Raw genomic sequence first — 22704 nt, 5'->3', positions numbered from 1 at the left:
GAAAAATGGACTGCATGACCTCTGGAGGCATTTCCTAATCCTTACATTTCAGGGTTATAGATTCAGCCCCAGCGTTTGAGGCAATTCGCTTTCACTGATTACAGCTGGAATTCCACACTGCAGGAAACCTGGACCTCTGCCGCCTCGTACCACTAAGGGTGTTGTAAAGCCCAACTCACTAAAGATTTAAGATGAACAACCAAGAGTCACTTGAGCTATGCAAGTGAGATATTTAGATAAACAGTGCAAAAGACTAAAACTGAACGGTTTTTATTCTTTCTCCGGCCACTGATTCACTTTGCGTATGCTGACAAGTGATTTAATATGTGTTTACTTAAAAACTTACTGAGGATAATTATGGGCACCTGGCAGCACTTTTGTATAATTTTGAATTCAGCAAAACCCAAACTTGTCGGAAAGCTCAGAAAATAATACGGACAGGTAGAATTCTGTCCTGCCTCCTCTCCCCTTGGGGACAGTAGCCCTGGGAAGGCTGGGAAAAGTCCCCATGTCCTGCTCACAGTGGGAGTAAAACAGCAGCACGTGACGAGACCAGTGTGGGTGACCTGTGGGTCCAAGAGGAGGCATCGGGGATGAGGCACAGGGGGAACAGGAGCCCCTGGCTCAGTCCTTGCTGTGTGATGACAGGAAAAAAAGAGATGTGCTAGTGCCTTAAGAGATACCATCTACTACATTTGAGCACTTCCGTGGAGAGGGGTGGGTATAGTCACCTCAAAGGTCTTTTTGTGGTAAAGCTCATCAGCGCTGAAGCTGGAGATTAATACAGTTTGTGTGGAGACTAATGGAAAAATGAAAAATGTAGTGTTACGTTGCACATAAGGGTAAAGGGGTGGGAAGAGTGGGGTGAGGTAGCTGTAAAATTTAGCAGGTGCAGTGTACTTTTTTGGACTAGGGCAAGTCTGAGCACAGGGAAAACATAAGCAGCTTCTGTTTCAGTGCAGGTTTCAAGGCAGAAAGAGAGAAGCTGTGTGTTTATTGGGTCATTGTTCAAATATGGTAGAACTAAGGTTATTTGAGAACTTAAAATAACTCTTCATTTCATGGTTTTCTAGACGCGTAATATTTGTTGACTTTCCCAGTCTGAAAGGGCACAAGATATGCCTGGGATGCACTTACTGCCTTGGCAGAGTTTTTCAGCAGTGAATTACTCTTTCTTGACGAGAATGCATTTATATTTGGTTTTGTACATGCGAGTGGAGTTTTAAGCTGTTGCAGATATCCATTTAAGATGTGGTTACAGTGGTGCAATTCATGTACGCAAAACCAGACAATGTTTTTCCTTGGCACTTACTGGAGGGGGAAACGCCACTGCCAATATTGCACAGAGAAGGAACAGGTCAGCTCACAGGCATGGTCACAAATGTCCCCCCAGCTCCAGTGAGTGGCTCTAGGGATCCCACATCACTCTTCACTGGCTGCACAGGTGCTAGGAATGCCCAGTTCCCATCCCTAAACCTCTGCTTTGTCATAGCAAAATGGAGATTATGGTTTTATCTGAAATACTCCATTTGAAAAGAGAAATTCGGCTCTGTAGCTCAAGATGTCAATGACCTTTCACGACGTGACTGCTACAGTAATAGTAAGCACTTAAAAGCAAACTGATGTCTCCTTCTGTCTTTATCTCCTTCACTGTTTTGCAGTGCACAAGTCACTCCCACCATCCTGGCTATCCAGATCCTGTTACTCTTTTTTCATGCCATTACAGAAATAGTATTTAAGAAGCAAGAAACATTCATGGAATCCAACAGTTGTAAGAAAATCTTGCTCTTGCTTCCTCCAAAGGTTACCTCTGGAGAAGCCCAGCTCACAAGTTCCCAAAACATATCTCTGGACCTCCATCATTACAATGCACTCAAAATTAAGTAAACATGCAGATTTCAGAGCACTTAAACCAGCTATCCTTTGCACATGAAAAAGTATTCATTCTAAACCATTCATCCCAATGCTATCAAATGAACGTGGGTGCTTCTGGAGCAAAAAACAACCTGAAAAAACAGCTGTGGCCATGTGCCCCAGGATGGATGGAGGGGGTCACAGCCCCTTTCCATGAGCTTCTGTGGGAGAAGGGTGAAGTGCTTAGAGCTGCCCAGGAGATACCTCTCATTCACACACGGGAAGCAAAAGGAAAACTGGAAAGACTCCCCTCCCTGATGTCCCCTATTCCTCCTCCCGCTCAGTCCTTTCATTCCTCTCTGACCTGAACTTGACCATACCCTCCTTCCTTTCCCAGGACGATGTCCTTTCCCTCCTGCTCCTGCCTCATCCTTTACCTCACTCCTGTAACCCGTATCTTTGCTTTGTAAAACATGGAGATTGTCATGTGAGTGGCCTTATATATTGGATTCTGTTAAATTTGTCTGAGAGATCTCCATGGGCTTCTACAGGTTGTTGCTTGGGATCAAAACCTCTGAGAAGTTTTAATCTTAAAACCCTCTTTTCTCCTCTGAGAAGATTTGTTTAGATATCTGGTTTTGTTGCTTGGTACTGTTTTCATCTCAGAGGAAAATTAACAGCAGGTGAAAGCTTATCAGGATTCTGTGGTGAATCTACTCTGCTTAAGATATGCATATTTTTTTCTCTAAATTTCATTTATGCATAATATCTATGAAAAATTAATTTGCCATGTATGTGCCTCAGAAACGCTTCTTTGAAAAAAAATTATAAAACTAACACTGTCTCTATACCAAATTGTATTCTGTTAAAATGCTAAAAATAACTAGATTTCTTCAATGGGTATGATGCAAACAGCTGAGATCTATTATGGGAATCTTTTCTCACACCTTCAACCATGTTGATTATAATGAAATAAAAACATTCCCATTTCTTTGATTCATTTTACCTTTTTGCTGTTTCTAAATTGCCTGCTAATAGAGACCAAGCCTTTCTGGAACTCACTCTTACTTTAAATCGCAAAAGCAGTTTGAAAGCTTGGCGTTCTGAATGCACAGGTGAGGAACTGTAACCCACCGGGGTCACAGGCGTAACCCTCATGGGTACCAGGAGGCTCTTCCAGTGATGGGATTTGCCAAAAACAAACCATCCTTTCTCCTCCAACCCTCCCAGACCGAAGGGTAAAGAGGTGCAGGACGCTCTCTCTGAGCCACCAGGCTTTTGTGTCCTGTTTTTCCAGGTGATTGCTCTCCATCAGAGACACCATCTCCAATGCAAGATTGAAAGGTGGAAGAGTAACACAGTAATATTTATATACTTGGTTATTTTTAATAATAATTTAGAATAGAAAGAAAATTGAGGGAATAAAGTCTGGAGAAGGAGGGAAATCCATTTTGACATCAATTCTTTCGAATATAAGCTACTGCAATTCCTTACCAGTGTTTGATAAAATATTAGGGAATCTTTAAGGAAGTCCAAGCCCTTTTGTATTAATAGTATCAACTACTTGAAGGTTAAAAAAACTCAAAACAACATTCTTCAAAGAAAAAAAAAATTTTAAAGTGCCTAGCTTTGGTTAACGTAGCCTATGAGATGTCAATTCTTTGCATAAGGTTGAGAAGAGTTTTAGAAGGCATTCCTTTTCCTTTTCCTTGCTTCTTGCCTCACGGTAACTTCATTGAGAACAGAAGTGCACCAAGCTTCAGTCCCTGCCTGGAAAGCCATCACTACCAAAGGTTTCTAAAGGTGGAACCGGCTCCTGTAAGGAATGGCTCAGGGGTAGCTGGCCCTGCCTCATGCACAGAGGGCTGGACTAGGTCGGTGTTCTTCAATACGTGAGCTGTAAACACTCGCTACTTACATGAGAGCACACCCCTTTCTGGGAAATTACTTTCTGGCAGTGCACAAACATATTTTAAAACAAGGAAGTGAACAGAATGAGGTGAATAGCTTTTTCCAACTTAATTTTTATTTGGTTTTTAATTAAAACTTGGGGATGCTTCCAGAAGCTTGTGTGTGGATATTTTCATAATGATTCCAGCACCGAAGAGTGGAGACAGACTGGACAAGACATTCTGCAAATGGCTCTCCCAACACCCTCCTCCGTGACTCCAAGTTACAACAGCAGCAGGGCCCAGACATCACTCTACTTACTCCCCTCCTTGTATTTTTAAGGCATAAATTGTCTGCCCAGTGCTTTACTTTGGTGACGTCCTTCAGCACGCTGCTGAGCTCTGCGTACAGCTCTGCCTGGGAGCCGGCGTTGTTTGCTTCACTCATCTCCAGCAAAGGCCCAGCACCAGCTCATCTGTCCACCTTCGGAAGTTCTAGCACTGCTGTTAGATGATGCTGCATTAGCGAGATCTCATCACTGTGAGAGCACTTTATTTTATTAGAAGTGCAATTAAAACAAAATCAAATACTTTCATTAACTGCAACAACTAAAAATTATACTCCCAGTTGCTTTCTTCTCATTAAGAAAATTTGCATTTGAATAACTTTTCAACTGTGTGTATTTGTAATTAATGCAATTACAAGCCAGAGATCTGTTCCCAAAAGTAAAGAAAACTTCTTTATCAGTTTTACCATTTTAATTGAAATAAGACTTTGTACAGTGAATTATTTAATGTCTGTTATCTGAAAAGTACATATAGAGATAACAAGTCAGCCTCAGTATCTGAGACTGTGCCCATTTATTTTAGAGCTGGTGTAAGTCCTGGGAGCTACAGAGGATGAATTGTTGGGTTCAACCCTGGAATACTGAGTATTGTGGCTTTGTTGGTTTAAAACTAGGACCTATTGTTTATTTAACTCTTCAAAATGATCTTTTTCTTTTCCAAATTAATATATGATAGATAGGAAGATAAATATTCATAAAAGGGGAAAATCTTTAGCTAGGTTGAGAGAAGTTAAAAATTGTTTGTGGCAAGAAATGGAAAAAGGGAAAAACGATATAGTTTATAAATAAAACAATACAACCTGGGGTTGTCACGTACAATAACAGGACTCAACACCTCCGGGCATAATCAAGGTGATATCATGCTGGATGCTGTGCAAATAGATGGTGCTTGGAGCCTTTGCTTCAAATAATTTATTATCTCTGTTTTCAATCCTGAAATCTTTTATTTTGCCAATTTCTCCTGGGACTTCAGAGAGTCTCTGTTGGGCCTCGGCTTTCACACAGTCTACGGGTAAGTGTTACTGCAGGGCTCTGTATCTTCACAGGTGTAAAATTCAATGATGGAACCTAGTTTGAAACACGAGCCACAGGTGTGTGTGATCAGTAAATTGACATGGAGTAAAAATGGCTAAAAAGACACGTGCACATAAAGCGGACAATTTGTAAAGAGCTGGAAAGGTTTTTTAAAAGGTGCATCTATTGTTACACAATTTAGCTATTATTGCTTGGGTAGTTTTTCATAGGTACTACAGCAACGTTCTTCTCCAGAGGCCTCTTTAAAGGAGGGAAATATGTAGGCTGGGTTCAAGAAAATGTATGTATCACAAATACAGTGGAATTGAGCACAAAGGTCTGGGCCAGGGGTGTCAAACTCCTTTTCACTGGGGGCCACATCAGCCTCGGGGTTGCCTTCAAAGGGCCACATATCATTTTAGGACTGTATAAATGTAGGAGTAGTTTGACACCCTTAGTCTAGGCAAATGCAGCTCCAGATTAGGTCCACTGAGACACAAAAGTGAATTACAATTAGGATGGAGAGAAGACATTTGGGGAGAAAACAACATATTAATCTGCTTGTGAGTTCACACTTAACAAAAAATTCACATCCTAGAAGAAATGTGAGGTCTGCATCACAGAGGATCTGCTCTGCTTTTGCTTCTCATTCAGCTGCTGCCATGGCCAGCTCTGTGAGAGGGTAGGGGAATGTTCTTGACTATGAACGCATCTCTTCACCATACCAATCAATGGCCTAATAATCCTACAGGAGGGACAGTTCTGCACCTCGTATTTGCCAGACTGTGGGATTCATGTGTTCTTTAAACCTGTACCAGAACAGCCTGAGCAGAGGAGGCAGCTGCCCACCAGCGCTCCATCCTCACCACGCACCAGCATTAGCTGGGCGCCCCAGGACCACACGGCCAGAAAGCTCGCTGCACTTCCCAGGGAATTCTACTAGGGAATTCACCTGGTGGACTTCCTGGGCTGAGCATTTATCAACAGGGAATTCTCATTAAATTCCTTCTTTTCTTTGACAACATTAAAATTAGAAATCTTTCCTTAATTTTAATTTTTCATTCTGAGAATGTATACATCAAGATGTATGGAATTCCTTTAAGCTCTTTCTCTCCAGCAGTGAGAGAATACCCATCTTTCACTAGTCCTAAAAATACAAATACATATAGGTTTTTCTTATATGATGTGTTCAGCAGCAAAACAAACCGTGCAGAGAGAACAAACCAGCAGAAGGAAAAGACACACTAAACACATCATTTTCCAAATTCTCCTGCTCCCCCTCCCTTTCCTCCCTCACAAGTACAGGGCTCACATCCATGCTCTCAAACTGTCTATCTTCTAGCTTTGGTTCACTGCTTAAAGAATATCCCAGGTGAAGAACTGGAAAAAAAAAAAATGCATAATGAAATTGCATAATGACTCAGACACCAAGGGTGCAACCCTATGGAATGGACAAGAGGGAAATCTAATCCAGTCAGGAATTGCTTCAAGAATGTCCTGCATCAGTTCCTTCAGGATTATATATTGTTGATCTAGGAATTTGTTATGAGTTACACCTTATATCTGTATAGGATTGTTCACTAATGGCCATTTACTGGTGTTTTTCCATAAAAGGAGGCTTCCTACTCTTCCCCTGAGGGGGACTGATGTAGGCAGGAAATTGAACATCACAGGAACCGAGTCCTAGAACTGATCAATTTCATTTTTCTTCATTTCATCCTCAGTTCTATATCCTGCTCATTGAACTACATAATTCTCCTTCTTTTTTCTGTACACCATTTAAGTATTTATAAATTGCTACCACACCTTTGTAAAATTCTGGCTGTTATGCAGCCAAGCTGTACAAGTTCAGTCTTCTACTTCCAAGCCACTTTTGTTGCACTTGTTCTGTACCCTCCAACTTGTCAAGACCTTCAGGACTCTGACTCACCCAGACTTAAACACACTGTACCATGTCCAGTTATACATGGAACTCTTCTGCTGCTCTGTGTTGTTTCCTCGTACACATCAGGTAATTTCCAGGTCCTCGCAACAGCTTTCACTGAATTTGGCTGTATGTCGCAAGGATTTCCATCTTGGATCAACACTCAGATCCTCAGAAACCAAGAGAAAAAACACTCACGTTTTGTGGCTCCAGGCCACAGACAAGGAGTTCCTAAAGCCTGGCATTTAGAAGTGCTCTGCAGGTAAACACAATTAGAATAACTGACATTTTTTCTTATCTAATAAATGAATTAAAGAGAATACTGTAATATCCCTTTCAAAACTCCCATACTCCACCACTGCAAATTTTAACTATGACTCAGCACTTCACATTTCTGTTGAATTTCCACTTCTGTAACCCACTGATGGCATTATCCCCATTTATTTCTACTGTCCTTTTCGTATTAGTACACTAGTTCAATATCATACATAAATGACAGAGGACTTACAAGTCGCATCATAATCATTGTTAACAGTTTCATATTGTTTTATACTGTTCTCACTTGCATATTATTTGGAGTTTTGACTTTCAAACATTTGAGTAATTCCACTGAAATAAATAACTGTACCATGAAATCTGTTGGAATCCATGGAGCCCAGTATCCTATAGATATGTCTCTCAGCTTTGAGCTCCAATGTGGCTTCTCTGATGTTTTTTCAAAAAAGAATGTTCTTATACACAGCCCTGTCTTCAAAGCTGCTCAAGGCACCTCCCGTCCTTGCACACCTTCATTCATGAACCTTGTAAAAAATTACCTCAGAGTTTTCTCCCTTCTCAAATCTGGTTGAAATGGGGCACTAGATTAAAAAGTTTCCGAAAGAGTAGGCATGAGGCAGAGAACAGAAAAAGAAAGCTGAGAGAAGGACACAGAGAAAATGTAAATCTCATTTTCCTTTGGAAAGCATCTTGAATAGAGGTTTATAAAGCTATGTGCAATCAAAGCCTAATTTCTTCACAGTTTACAACTCACAGACTATAATTAGATCCTCTACAGTTTCCCTTACTTGGTCTCTTGAGTACAAGCATTCTGTACAAAATAAGTCACTTTAAACCAGATTCTAGTGAGATTGCATGATATCCCTTCACCAATAGTTAATCATACTAAGCTTTCCAGGTAATTTTAAAATTTGAGTTAAGGTAACGGACTGTGATAGATATTTGACACATTTATGCTTTTTATATTCTTTTAAACATAGCAATTGATGGACCATAAAATAAAAAGGAATAAACTCCAGAAACCAGATTTAGAAATTTATCTGCAGACGTTTTGTTGCATCTTCAGATATCAGACAACAGTTACTTAAAGTAAACAAGAGAGTCTTTTTTAATTCTGAAATTAAAAGCTAGATGAAATTCAGAGTGAGAAGAAGAATGGAAAGATGCTGCTTGATAGATTAGGCAAGAGAGATGCAAATATGTTCTAGCAGAATGTAATTATTTTGAGGAATCTACTGTTCAATAGAAGATAAATTATATTTTAGAAGAATTCTATAAAAACCCAGGTAAGAACTTCTAATGAGGAAATTGATGATTATTTTAACAGATGAGTCTGCTGTCACACATAATGGGAAAAATCTCTTAGATTTTTCTTTTTGTCTCACAGGAAATTGAGAAAAGCAATTAAATGTATCAGATTTGAAAACTTTTTACTAATGACAGGTTTCCAATAGTGTTTCACAGACATTACTGACTGCACAGACTTCAGCCTTTAATTGAAATATTCATTCCTTGTACAAAAGAGCTACTTGTGATATTGCTGCACAAACAGAAACGATCTCTGCACTGCTTAAAATAGACAGGGGTCACTTAAATGGTAACAGTCTGTAAGTCAAAGTCCTTTCTTAACAAACACTGCAAATTCATTTTCAACTCTTTTAATAGCCTATATAACACACATGCCGGCAAAATGAATTTTTAAAAAAAGAAATAGTAGGTGTCAGGAAATACAGCTTGTTTATCAGGAAAAAAACACACAAAAAGGAAGCCTCAAAATCTGTTCCCCAAACTATATAATGCTAATTACCTAAAACTTCCTTTCTGCAGTCGTTTTCAATGCTCTCAAAAGTCCTTTGATTGCACTGAATAGCTGTGCAAAATCCTGAGTCATTTCAGCCTGGAAAGATCTTTACCCAGTGGATTAAGGTAGTGTTAGTGGTGTGAGGTACCCGAAAACATTCTATCTGAGAGCCAGCACGAGACCAGTTCTATTCCTTTTTGTTTGGAGACATCTACACTGTGACACCTCTGTATTTATGCAGGTGTATAACATGAAAGAGGCATTTCTCAGTGTCTTTCATTTTACCAAATGGCATTATCATCAAATAAGTAGAGATTGGAGTCAGACAAACTCAAGCACTTTCAGGTGGAAATTAAGACATGTGCTTGTATGACACCCAGCAAAATGCACCCTACCCTGATCGAAGATTCAGCAATATAAAATAAAACACATTTGATCTTTTTTAGACAATCCCTCTCTAAATTGCCTCTCGGGTTCTTTTCATTTAGACTGTGTATTGGTAAAAGTATTTTGTATCAGTGAGCTAGTGTACAACCTCTCATTTTGCAGCCTGATCATAGGCATGCTGGGGCCAAAAATGAAAGAATGTAAAGTATGAACCACTTTATAAAAGCTCCTGGTTTGTGCATAGCAGAGGCAACCACCCTGCACCAAGTCCCATGTGAAGAAACCACTGCATGTGTCCAACCAGACCTAATCATACCAGCATATGGTGTTCTATCAGGAAAACTGTTCTGCAAAACCTGTCTGTGTGATACGCTGCTACATTTTCTGATAGCAATAAAGTACAGGAGCACCACAGAGCCATGTTAGCACTGACCTTCTGGAGGCTTCTCTTCCACTGCCTTAGATATTCTGAACACAGTGGCAGAATGAAAACAGGGGGGTGGCGGGGGGGAAGATGATTACAAATACCAAGAGCAATCCCTATTCAATAACAGAAATTGCAGAAATTTAAGTTTGGAAGTATCCCAAAACGGGGATGGACCTGTTGAGAACAAAATCCAGCATATCAAGACCAGCCGTGGAAGATATTTGAGTAACCTATTTCTAAAATTTTCCCACAGAAATGTTAAAGAAGCAGCAACATAACAGAGCTCGTCTTGCTTTAGACAGAAGCGCTTCTTGAACATAGGTTTTGATAAAAAACAAAATTGCTATCTTCTTGCTCAAGTGACAGCTCCTGCCTTTGTAACAGCCTTTCAGAGACTGGAAGAGTTACTGTGCTTCCCTTAAGAGTGTTCTTTATATACATAGATACATATATACATATACATCTCATTAAATGCTAAATATTCTTCACTAAACATGTATAGCAAAAGAGTGAGTCAGACACCTAAATGACAGGGAGAGTTCCCCACTCCACATTTCTACACTGCATTCTGCTGTCTCTTACAGGTCATATTTTCTTAAACCTTTGTTGTCATCCCTCTGGATTCTCTCAAATGGTGTGTTGCCTTGTAATAGCCCAGCTGATGCCAAGTAGGGTGGGTCAACTATCTCCCGTGCTTTACATATGATGTTTACTTAATACACCACAGAACCAACTTTGCCTTTTCGACAGCAGCATCATACCGTCAGCTTGAATCGAGTTTGCTGTTCATGGCAGTTTCTGTTTCCTTTTCTGTGTTGTCCCATCCTACCAAGGCAGCGGAAGGTGGGAAAGGTATTATCCTAATAGAGAGATCTATGGGTTGCATGAGATATTGTGAAGAAGGAGTGACACCGAGATGACAATATGAAATCAAAGCTAAATTAAAAGCTTGACTATTTACTTCACCAAAAACAGAAGTAGATTTTATGTTGGAGGAAAATTGCAGGTCTCATGTAGTGCTTAGCGTCAAAGGCTTTATACTCCATTTGAATTGTATCTTTATGCATACTTGCATGAAACTACTCAGGCAGTTTTATTACCATATTGAATAATAGAGTCCAGAGCTGATAGGAACCAAAAGACATATCTAGTCCCAAGGCAGTATCTATTACATCTGACAGATATTTGTCAGACCAGATCATAAACAAGCAGGCAGAGAAGCCTCCACAGTCCCAGTGCTTTCAATATGCCTAACAAAAATAATGTAACGATAATATTTAGCCTGAATGTTTTCCTATTATTTAAGCCCATTTCGTATTTTTCTACTCCCATTAGCCCACAGGACAGGTTATTCTCTCTCTACTGTCAAGTCTTTTAAATATTTGATATTCATCATGTCTCCCCAGCATGTTTACTTTTTTATAGTAACACAACACTGTTGACTCATGCTTAACCTGAGTACCACAATTCATTCCTCACACTACATTTTAGATAAGAAATACCATCTAAATAGAACAGTACTTTGAATTTGTCCCTGAACTGCATCCTGATTTTCTCAGACTATTTCTCCACATCAATATTAAACCTCTCTTTGGTGTATTTCAGTCCTTCCAGCTTTGAATTGTCTATAAACATGAAATACCTGTAATCAATATTGAGAAACGTAGCTTATGGATATTGTATATCTGCAAGACATTGCACACAGGATATTTTCTGCTGTTTGACATCACTGTGAGACAAGAGTAGTCACACCAAGCACATTTATTCATAAATGAAAGACAGTAGAGAAGCGATTCATGTAAGCAACACTATTCCTAAGAAATTCTAATTTATGTATCTTACATTTACAGAACATGGCAGAAATTCACGCTTCCCCAGCTTTAATGATATGCACAACCATATGCAAGCCTAGCCTTAACTATGTTCCTAAATCGCTTTTCTGCAGGTTTTTTAGGCATAGCGAGTATTTTGTACTTTACTGATATTTAAATTTAATAATTAAGCCACTAGTGTAGTTTCCAAATACAATCCAGCTAATTACCATTTCTTGTTGCTTTAATACGTGTTCACATGTCATGCTAATAGATCACTAAGGCCTGTTCTGTATCTTCCCCAAACCAAGGTCCATCCCATGCTGCTCAGTTTAAGGTTGCTTCTTCATCTCTCCTACCATACACACACACAGACTCGGCCATTCGAAAATGCGCTGTTTAGTCCTCAAACGCTGTTTTGTAGTTTGCACTTACCCTTTACAAGTTTTTACATAATCATCGCAGAATGCTTTTACTTTTCCTTCTGTGAGATAACCATGGAGACCTGAAAGGCTTGACATTACTCAGCAAGGAGGAGTAAAGGCACTGGTGCAGAGTCTTTGTACAGAAAGTAATCCAAAACTAATCCTGTTTATTGTAGCAATAGTTGTTCTACAGCCTTCACCAGTCAACATTGTTCAAAATTTTTAGCAGATTTTTTTTCCTTAATCTGGAAGCAGTTCTAAGAAAAAAAAAAAAAAAGAGCATTTAATCATTGTGAACAGTGAGCAACACGATCAGAAAAACTGCAACAGCAGCTTCATGTGTTGTTCCCAGGCGTGTTAAAGCAAGCTAATTTTAGTGATCCTCATGTATTCTCAGAATATGTGTTCATTCTTTATGAAATTGCGGGATATCTTAGTAGAGGGATTTCATGTAAATTATTTATGATTAATCCTGTGGCTTGGTTTGGCTTATGTCCACTCTCAGTAAGAGAACTTTAAACTTCTTAAGTGGAAGCACGATGTGAAATATTAAAGAGAAATATTTATATATACATTCTCTTTCTATCTATGGATTTCAGACATGAGATAAAAGGTTTCTATTGTTGATTATTTCAGCTCTCTTGGTACTACTGCAGAGCACTCACTGCCGAGCTTGAAGCTACAGCTTGGGGATTTCAAACTGATAGAGCAATGCTCCAAACTAGCAGCCTCCTTTTGATTTGCCAAAAAGTCTTCTGAACTAGCAACCGAAGTATTCTACTGGTACGAAAGATATCAAATATAATGAATCACATTCATCACTCTCTGGAGAAACAATTAAATTTCTGTATTAAATAACAGCAGTTTGCATGAGGTAATGATTTCAGGAGTCTACAACAGAGTCTTGCCTGTATTATGTGTCACTTAAAGTTTTGCCCTCGGTAAGGAGACGTTAGCTGACAGCACAGTCAGGTTTATATTCAAAACCAGAAAACTTCTCACAGTACTTTTTTAACAGATGCACTCAGATACAAAACTTGCCACACTGTCCAGAGAGTTGTTATCTTTAAATAAGAGTATGTTTAAAATGAAAATTAATTCAGTAGCTGCTCAAGTAATTTCCATTACCCTGTTTAATGCACCCTATTACAGACAAATCTTCTTTATGGAACCATACAGTGACAGATTGGTCTTCCCTGTTATCAGGTATCTAGCAAGTGAGCCTCATCAAACAGCTCTGGTGACTATAAATGATGTTCTTGTTCCCCTGCATACACCCTTGTGTCCTTCGCAATTTTACCTTACTTTGTCTTTAGAACAAGAATTACTACAGAGTAGAATTTTGAACTTACCCAACAGATTCAAGGTTGTTTATTGTCCTGGGTGAATGCATTCACTATTTCTTAGGGTTACCACATTAAAGTAAATTTGTCATCTAAGTTCCTTCACTGTAAGACAATGCCAACACTTGTTGTTTGTCTTTTGTAATATGCCTCCTTTTGTTCCAGAAAGTTTGGAAACTCCTCCCCGCCCAGGCAATAAGGCAATATCCTCTATCGTGCTGTTTTCTCTCTGTGTGCAATAAAGATTGATCAAGGCTAGTCATTGTTCTGTGACTTCACCCTTCTCTGATTTTGTGCTTTACCTATAAATGTGGACTTCCACATTAAAGGAAAGGAAAATCCACAGATCCCAACTTACCATGTCAATATGTTCCTAAGCTCTGTCGACGATTTTTCAAACTGTAACAAATCGGCTCAGCTCCCTGAATTTCTAAGCTCTGTACAATCCACATAAAGCAATATATAATTGGTTATTGTACTTTCAAAGCTATAGTATGGGTGTAGTGCTTTAGGTAAAGCAGCTGTTGACCAACAGAAGGATATAAAACTCACTGGGCTGTTTGATCCCAAGCACTGCATTCTAACACTCTGAATGCAATGGTAAGTGAAGAGGGCCTTGCGGTGTCTGTGCCAGCCAGCAGCTTGGTACTCGGGGCCTTGCAGACACAGAAGAGATTAGAATTGTTTATGTTCCAACCAGAGAGCACACAAAATGAAGGCATACTTCCTGAGAAAACCAAATGGATTTTGCTGACTATGCTGGGCATGTGAGGGGGTGCTCAGTCAATTAAGTTACAAGAAAAACAAAGTGTAAAAACAAGCATACTACACACATTACATACATACTACTACATTAACACTATTGAACATACTACATACATTAACCATGGAGAAGCTACTTTCAATGCAAGCTAAGCCTGACATTCAGAAATATATTTTAAATATATTCAGAAAAATATTCCGCTCTTAGTTGACAACGTATTACTGACCTAAAAATTATGATCAGAAATAATAAGGGGACTAATCACATTGCCCACTTTAACAGCCTACAGCACCAGGCCAGGCTTCCTCCATGGTAAATACGGAGGGATAAATACCCCAGAGGTTACTTCAGAGGATCGAGGCCAGGCAGCGGAGTGAGTCCCCTGGAGGGGAACCTGAGCCCAAACCTCCTGCTCACCCTCGCTGCTCTGCACTGGTCCCTGGAGGTGCCAACTCCTCTCCGCCGATTACAGAAGGTGCCCAGACTCCTGGCTTAGAAACTGAGTTCAGTAACTAAAATCAGATGTTCTGAATACTTCCTGAATATTCACTGAGACTTCATAATTTTCAAATTGGCCAAGTGATGGGTTTGAATTAAATATTAATGAGTTTAAAGCTTAATTTTTGTAAGTTCTGCAAAAAAAGCGCACCTGAAGCAGTAATCAGTGGACAGTGAAGTTAGTGTCATGTACATTCCCCTGCAGACTGCAGATCTTCGAAGTCCATGCTGTACTTAAGCAGATACCTGCTAAAGACCTTTTAGTATACAAACGCCAAGTGTAATGGATTTTACATCCAGTTCCACTGGTACAAATACAAAGCAATTTCAATAAAAAGCCATTTCAATAACGGAAATTAGTGCAGAATAAATATCATGCTCATTGCTTCATATTTCTATGTAATGTAAATGACACTTATCCCTTTTCAATGGGATGTTTAAAGCGAAGAAACATCTTATTTTCCTTACCTTGATAGAGATTAATTTAGTAAAAAATAAAATCAATACATTTATGAAAGATACAGCAGGACAGAAATGCAGGTCCACCTCTTTTTCAGCATATACTGCAAGACTAATGGTCTTACAGACTTTTTCATGAGGACTACATACTTGAGCCTCATTTCATTGAAAAAGACATTGGTGCTGAGCTCTCTCCCACATTACTTACCCATCCAGAATTCAGCTATCTAGGGTAAATTAGTCATCTAGGTCTCCCTCTGTCGTCAGTAAAGTGGCAGGTACTTCCAGAGAGTGAGTCATCTCATCTATTTTAGACATGTATCTTAGAACAGAATGAATCATTCTGAAAACCCCTCTCCCTGCGGCTTACAGAGGAAGCCTGGACAACCAGCTCAGCCAGGACACCCAACTTTCAGCCAGCTAAGGCAGGTGCCTGCTACTTAGTGTTCCTGTAAAAATAACATCACTTAGAAAAGAGCATTTCTTCAAATGTAGATACATGTCAACTGACGGCAATATAGAGACACATTCATGCAGAACTACCAGACTATAACAGCATTAAATCAGTATCAACCTGCCTTGTTTCTGACCTTGAGGTGAAAAATTCCCTATTCCTCTGCCAACATTTTGTGCTAACTAATTCACATTTGAACATGTTGATAAGGCAGGTGCAGCTGGGCAAATGCCCTGGCAAGCACCAAGCCTATAAATTAGTGACTGGGGAGTAAATTTTTTCTAGCCAGTTCAGGTAGTCTTTAATCCCTGTTAGTTAATACTGCTTATTGTTTTTATATCCTTCTGATTTAAATTCAGACAGGAACACTTTCATACAAATTGCATTCAAAATACGCAATTAGATTCAGAAAATAACGAAGTCTTATCACAGAGGTATATGTCTATTCTTTTTTCCCCTTCAAAATGGGCTGGATAGGGAAAAAGAAATCTACTAATCAAATTACAAAATTTTGAAAGGGTCAAAATAGTGTAGCAGGTACCAAGCTCTAATTCAAAGAACACAGGAAGCAGTGCAATTCAGATTTGTCATCCTTTGACACAGATTGTAACAATGTAGTCAGGAGTTTTAGAGAAACACTCATCTTTTTCATTCTTTCTCTCCCTCTGGGGTCACTGCACTGTGATCTATTTTTACACAGAGGAAAAAAAAAAAAAAAAAGAGTTTTCATTGTTAAAACAAGTTCGATACTCCCATATCTCATATTCCATCAGAGAGCATTTCAGAAAGCCTAGCGTCCTCCTTTCAATCTGCTTTGAAGCATTCTTACTGGCTATACACATCATTCACCCACACTCTTTTAACTGTAAAAATCTTCATTTTTTCAAAAGTGGGGGAAAAATGGAGCTTCCAATGATTTATGAATAAATGGTATTGAAACATTTTCTTTAAAAATGCAAAAGCTAAAGAAGGAACAAAAGCAGCAGAAATATAATAAATCTAACTACATACCTCAAAAATTTTAGGGATACTGATGTCCAGATATTAACTACTTTTCCTTCAAATTCTGTCTTCGTTAGGGTTTGTCTAAGGAATTCCTCTGTAGAAATAGCTCACCAAATATGATGAAAACTGGTACTATCTTATGTTCTAGAATTGTCCATCAACTTGAAATACTAAATCTGCATTGCCAGTTTTTCAAAGAAGCCCACCGTACAAAAAAAGGAAACTCGGAGGGGGAGAAGAGTTCAGAGAAAGATGAAGAAGATGCAAGAAAGAAAAGGGCAGGGATGGCAGTTGTCTTGCGTTACCAAACAAGAAGTTTAGTTACAAAACCACAGATCACATTTTACCCATGGCATCTTGGAGACCGTGCTTGGTACAAGTCTCCTCTCCACACCTGTAACACTAGAAACTATCCAAGCTTCAAAAATCAGAGCTGTTTGGTTTGGCCTTGTCGTGGCAAATCGGCCACAAAGCCTATTCCCCTTCTCTGGACCAATTTGACATGCAGAACTCAGTTTTTGGTTTCATGTTGAAACCTTGCCCTTGAAAAAATATCGTCTGATAATCTCCAAAGTTTTGCTGTTTTCACGAACATACATGCCAGGTGTTTATTAGCTGTGCAGACATTTGGATCAAAAAATAAATCATTCTTTCCTGCATTGCCAAGCAAAACCATCAATATAACTCCAACATATGAATGCCCCTAACAGATTAAATGATGACTTAGTTCAAAGTTTCCTTAATGACATTTTAAACTGAGACTATATGACGAAATAGTATTAAAATAGGGACTTATCTGATAATATCAGAGACTGTTCGCAAGTGTACAAAGTAAAGCAGAAGGAGAATTTGAAAGAATGATTTGAAAGAATTGATTTGCAGTTTACAACACCATGAAAATCCAGAAAAAAAACTTTACTACAAAGTGTCATGTTTGTGTTGCCCTCATTTCTTAACATACATTTCAGTGCTGAAAAATACATAATGGTACCAACATTTTCATCCTTAGCAATGCTCTTGGCTACATTCAACACTCATCTTAAACCAGTCCTAATTACATTTGTTTGTTCATGTGTTGTTAGTACTGCAATAGCTTTAGTCTCTTCAGCAGAATATACTGTGAACCCACTCCCATTCATCTTTCCTTAAAAATCAGCTGACGAATTGCCTCCTTCTGTAACTTTAGAATAACACTTACCCTGGGTTTTCATGTGAGTTTATTGGTAGCAGCAGCAACACGATCAAATCTTCAGGAAGACATCAAGTTTTGCAGGCATTTAGCAGTCCAGCATGCATGTGTAAGCTGCAATTTTGCTTACTAGAAGGCAAACGAAGTCTTTTGCTTTCAGCAACTTTAGGAAGCTTCCCAGATAATGGTACCAAAATAAACAATATTCTCCACGTATGATTAGCACAAGCGACACTACAGAATTCCCTGTACCTCCAGTTTTGAATTCTTCTCCAAGCTCTCATGAAACAATCACTTTCTGTACTGCAGCGGGGAGTGAACATCACTGCTTCTGTTTCCATGACTGAGGAAAAATTCACCATACTGCTCCCACTTTCAACCAATTCCACTGGTTCTCCATTTGTATCGCAATCAATTCAAAAGTGCCTTTTGTTTCCAAAATCCTTGCATGGCTTACCCCAAGATCTCCCACAAATCTCATCACCTGTTATACTGCATTTACAGCACAATCTTTGAGCAATCTGACATCAGTTCTCTCCATAATATATATATATATAACAAATGGATGCCTATGAGGCAGCCACCAATTACCTATTCATTTAGCATTCTCATTTTAAAATGTACCTTTTCTCTTTTCCCCATTTGATTTGTTTTCCCTGCCACCAGCCTTATGACTGACTTCTCTGATTTATACTGGGGAATTTTCTGTTAGCATGCTCTTCATGGCCTACTTTGAGCAGTATTCTTGCATTTCGTAAATAATTTGGCCAACATCTTCAAAAATCCAACCTTAAATCAGACTTTGAGGTTGCTATGCAACAATATGGTCTTTAGTTACTTCACTAGAATTGAGGTTCTGAGTCGGGGATAGAAGAAAAATAAAGGTCAAGTTTTCAAAAAAAACCACCCCTTAATTCCTGATGTTTCCTTTGTAGTTATTTGCCACATTACAAACTACAGCCATAATGATGTCTTAACTCTAAGTTTTTCCAGGTTCATTTTTGATCAATTATTATTACAATATCACAGATACCATATTAGTTTATACTTAGGTGGAAATGAAGAGGGAGAAATGCAGTCCCTTATTATTAAAAAACAAAATCAGATGTTTGCTCAAAAGCAGCATGGCAGCAGCAAAGACATATGGAAAAAAAATTGAACTTTCTTAAGAAACGGATTGATGAAAAACTCTGGAGAACTCCCTTTCTAAATACGCCTTTTGAATCTTGTTTTATGTACATCGCACACATTTTTTCTAAGCATTTCTTAATGTTAATGACTACATTAGGATATGCTTTTACTGCAAAAAAAACCATTTTGATCAAACTAACTTGATCACTTAAATTTTTATGGTTCTGTTACTGTTACATCACAGCTTTGTACTTCATTACACACAAAAATAATTCTAACAAATACACCAAACATTTGAACTTAGCAAAACCATCATGCCTTTATTTTCTTTTCTAATGGCCACACACAGTCATTACAATCCTCCCGGTACCACAGTAACTGCTATATATATGCATACCTGCAATGTAATGCACTTATGCCCAGAAAACTTCTAAAGCTTAATTTTTCCCTGCCCACCTTTCTGCAAAATTAGACCACCTCCACAGGGTCAGCTGCAGGTAACGATGATGACCCCCTGGAGCTGCATTTACTAAGTTTTCATGATTTGAACCCCATTTCAAATAATGAGAGGGGATCTTTGATCTGATACAGGAGCCCCCTGTTCCTCCATAATGCTTGGCAACTTGGTGAAGTCTTTAAGTTCCTAAAAAATAATTATTTTAATCCCATGACTATGCCCCAACTTAGTTTCATTTTATTCCTATTTAATCTCTCAGGTCTGAAGAGTATCTCAAGTATCATATGTACTCTTGGTATGTATCTGCCATGCTGATGCGCTTTTATTTCCTGCCTTCTGTGATATACTGCATTTAGGGTCACTACGCATCCACACATTTGAGTGACAAGAAGTTGCAGAGGAAGAAAGAACAACAGATTTTCATTTGTCATTTTACCAATTTTTCATTCAGCTCCAACTGGGAGATAAGAAAATCCTCTATGAATTATTTCGAACTATTTTGTGATAACTTTTCTCCCCAAGGTGTTCTATATATTGCCAATGCTGCCTAAAATCTTTACCGTGGAAACTTTTATCACCCTCAGTAAGATTACACACATGACAAAATACTTAGAACTGAAACTTAGTTACTGCTACCGTGTATTATAAATTTCCCTGAAAATTCCTGAGTATTTGTAAGTTTGAGGCCTTATCTCAAGCAATGTTTAAGTAAATGTGTTCTAACATATTTTAAAAAGTAATTATGGTTTTACCCAAAACATGGCCTAACTTAAAATCTCTATTTTAATTACAGCCTATAGCATGTTAATTGAACACCATTAAAAACAAAGAGAGCTGCATTTTCCTAATGTAATCAAAATTTAAAGATAAAATAAATGTAAAAGGCATGTAAGAGAAACACTTTCTAAATCTTGGGGAGTTAAATGCCTGCACTTGTTGTGATAGCTCTGGACTTTGCACATGTTTTTGGCTAGGTGTGTGGGGCTGAACAAAGCAAGTATGGCTCTTGCCAGCTCTGACGGGGCCATCTTCTCTGAACGGATCCATCCAGAAGCCTCCTGCACTTGCTGGGAAGCTGTAAGCTCCTGTCAGATGGACAGACAGGTTCTCCAACACACTGCAAAGATGTACTACGCAGATTAGCCAAAACAAGAATGTCTGAAAGAGTTTTACAGAGGGAATGTAAAGCTTGGAATAAACAGAGAATTGAGAATAATCTCAAAAAATTGAACTTGATCTGCCTTCGTTGAAGTTAAAGTGCTTAGAAGGGAGCAGGCTGGGATTTATAGACTTCGTGGGCTGTGGGAGAGACTTCAAAAGCACAGGGGTGATAGATGAACATGTTTTTTCATGCGTGCAGTGAAAAAATGCAACATGGTTTCAGGGCTCTTATAACAACAGAGAGAAAAGAAAAGGAAAACAAGAGGTTCTAATTTTAGTCTTTGCCAGTCATCCATGATGCAGTTTCATTGCCTTGTGCTTAGGACACTCACCTTCAGCACAGCCTAGGGCTGATAAACACTGATAAATTCTCAGTAAATACACGTGACACAGAGAAACTAACCACCAGGACCATTTCTAAACTTTAGCTTTGAAAAGTGGTCAAACCCACCCTGTGCTTGATTCAAAACTAGGATCTGAACTGGGATTTCCCACAACCAGAACCGCATCATATACTGCTCCACCTCCTCCCCCAGCACACAGGTTTCTCAGAGAGGTGCCTACTTCTGTCGCTCTGGTAGGACCATCCCACTGTGTGTGAAATACATAAATACCGGGAACAGAAAGATGCTGTTACCATCTCATTTGGGACAATCTGCTAGGTAAAGGACATCTGAGTTCTGGGGCTAGAATCTCCTCAAAACAGGAAAATGAACCCATCTCCAATGTAACCTCACTTCTGGGCAGAAGCGGAGAAAACGTCATTGCCATTGGTGATTCTAGGCCCTCCACCAAGAAAATATTTCCAGCTAAACTATTGAACGTATGACTCATCAATGAATTCGAATTGATCACATCTGTATTTTAGTGAATACCATATCTATTATTTTCTGTCTTGCTGCTGCAAATTTCACTGCTAATCTTACTGGAAAGTAAGTTTAAGAAATACTGCAATTTACATAAAAAAATTAAACTCTCCGAGGAACTGTTTTTTCCAGCTTATCTAAATGGGAGCATACTCTTTGCAGCAAGAATATAGTAAGAAGGGGTTTACATACTTAGTCGAATTGTGCACGTAAACAAAGTTACTCAACATGCGTAAGTTTTTGCAGAGCGTGACCTGATGCTGCAGTGATCTCCATATGACAGTTCTGCCTAACATAAGAAGATCCAAGTTTGCAGAGTTTTTGAATTAGTATGGTGTTTCTGCATGCTTATGACACTTGCTCAAGCAGCCTTAGCCTTGATCCTGCATGCTCCTACAATCCAAGTAAAAATATACAGAACACTGTTTTCTGTTCCACATCATGTTTTGAAGATTTTAAAATAGTTCATGGATAACAGACAAGTTGCTACATAAGCATTTACTCAAAAAAGAAAGAAAAATATTTATTATGTATATGCATTTAAAGAGTTACTTTTACAGTATATTTTACTTTGCTCGTTCCTAGAATTAAATTTTCAAGGAGATTCTAGGGGAATTCTTTCTCTAGAAGCAGGAGGACCTGCCCTTAATTATACAGGTTCTGCAGGAAAATAGAAGGCACAATTATAGTTGTATATTAGTCATCATAGATGCAGAGTAGACCCTACAATATCAGGCTATTCTCACACACACGTGGTGAGATTGCTCACTTCCCCGCTTCAGCCCTCTAGTCCTTACTCACCTCTGGTAACACATTCCCACCTCTTTCAAGTATAGCACATCTAGCCTACAAGCGGGAAAGCAAAGCTCTGTGAGGCTGCACATGCAAAAGAACTGATTTATTCTGTGTATTTTTTAAATTTGCTTCTCTGGCAATTATAATATGCAAAGATGTCTTAAGAAAATTAGCAAGAATGAAATCGATAGCTTTCTACGGTAATTATTTAAAAATTATCCTAACAGTTTACACAGCTTTAAGACAGATTCCTGATACGCAATTCAATATGTTGATTTTTTTAAAATCTATGTAAGTTACAAAATTAAAAATAATACTTTGCAGCAATTTCTGAGAAGCTAAACAGCATTATTAAAGGAGCACAAAATGATTTTACCACAATGGCAAAGAGGGCTTAAGGTAGAAAATTGATGTAGAAACAGGTTATT

Source organism: Caloenas nicobarica, chromosome 3 (assembly GCF_036013445.1).
Source record: "Caloenas nicobarica isolate bCalNic1 chromosome 3, bCalNic1.hap1, whole genome shotgun sequence".
In the NCBI taxonomy this organism is placed as follows: domain Eukaryota; kingdom Metazoa; phylum Chordata; class Aves; order Columbiformes; family Columbidae; genus Caloenas; species Caloenas nicobarica.
The sequence above is the reverse complement of the archived record's forward strand: the minus strand, read 5'-3'. Positions refer to the sequence as shown.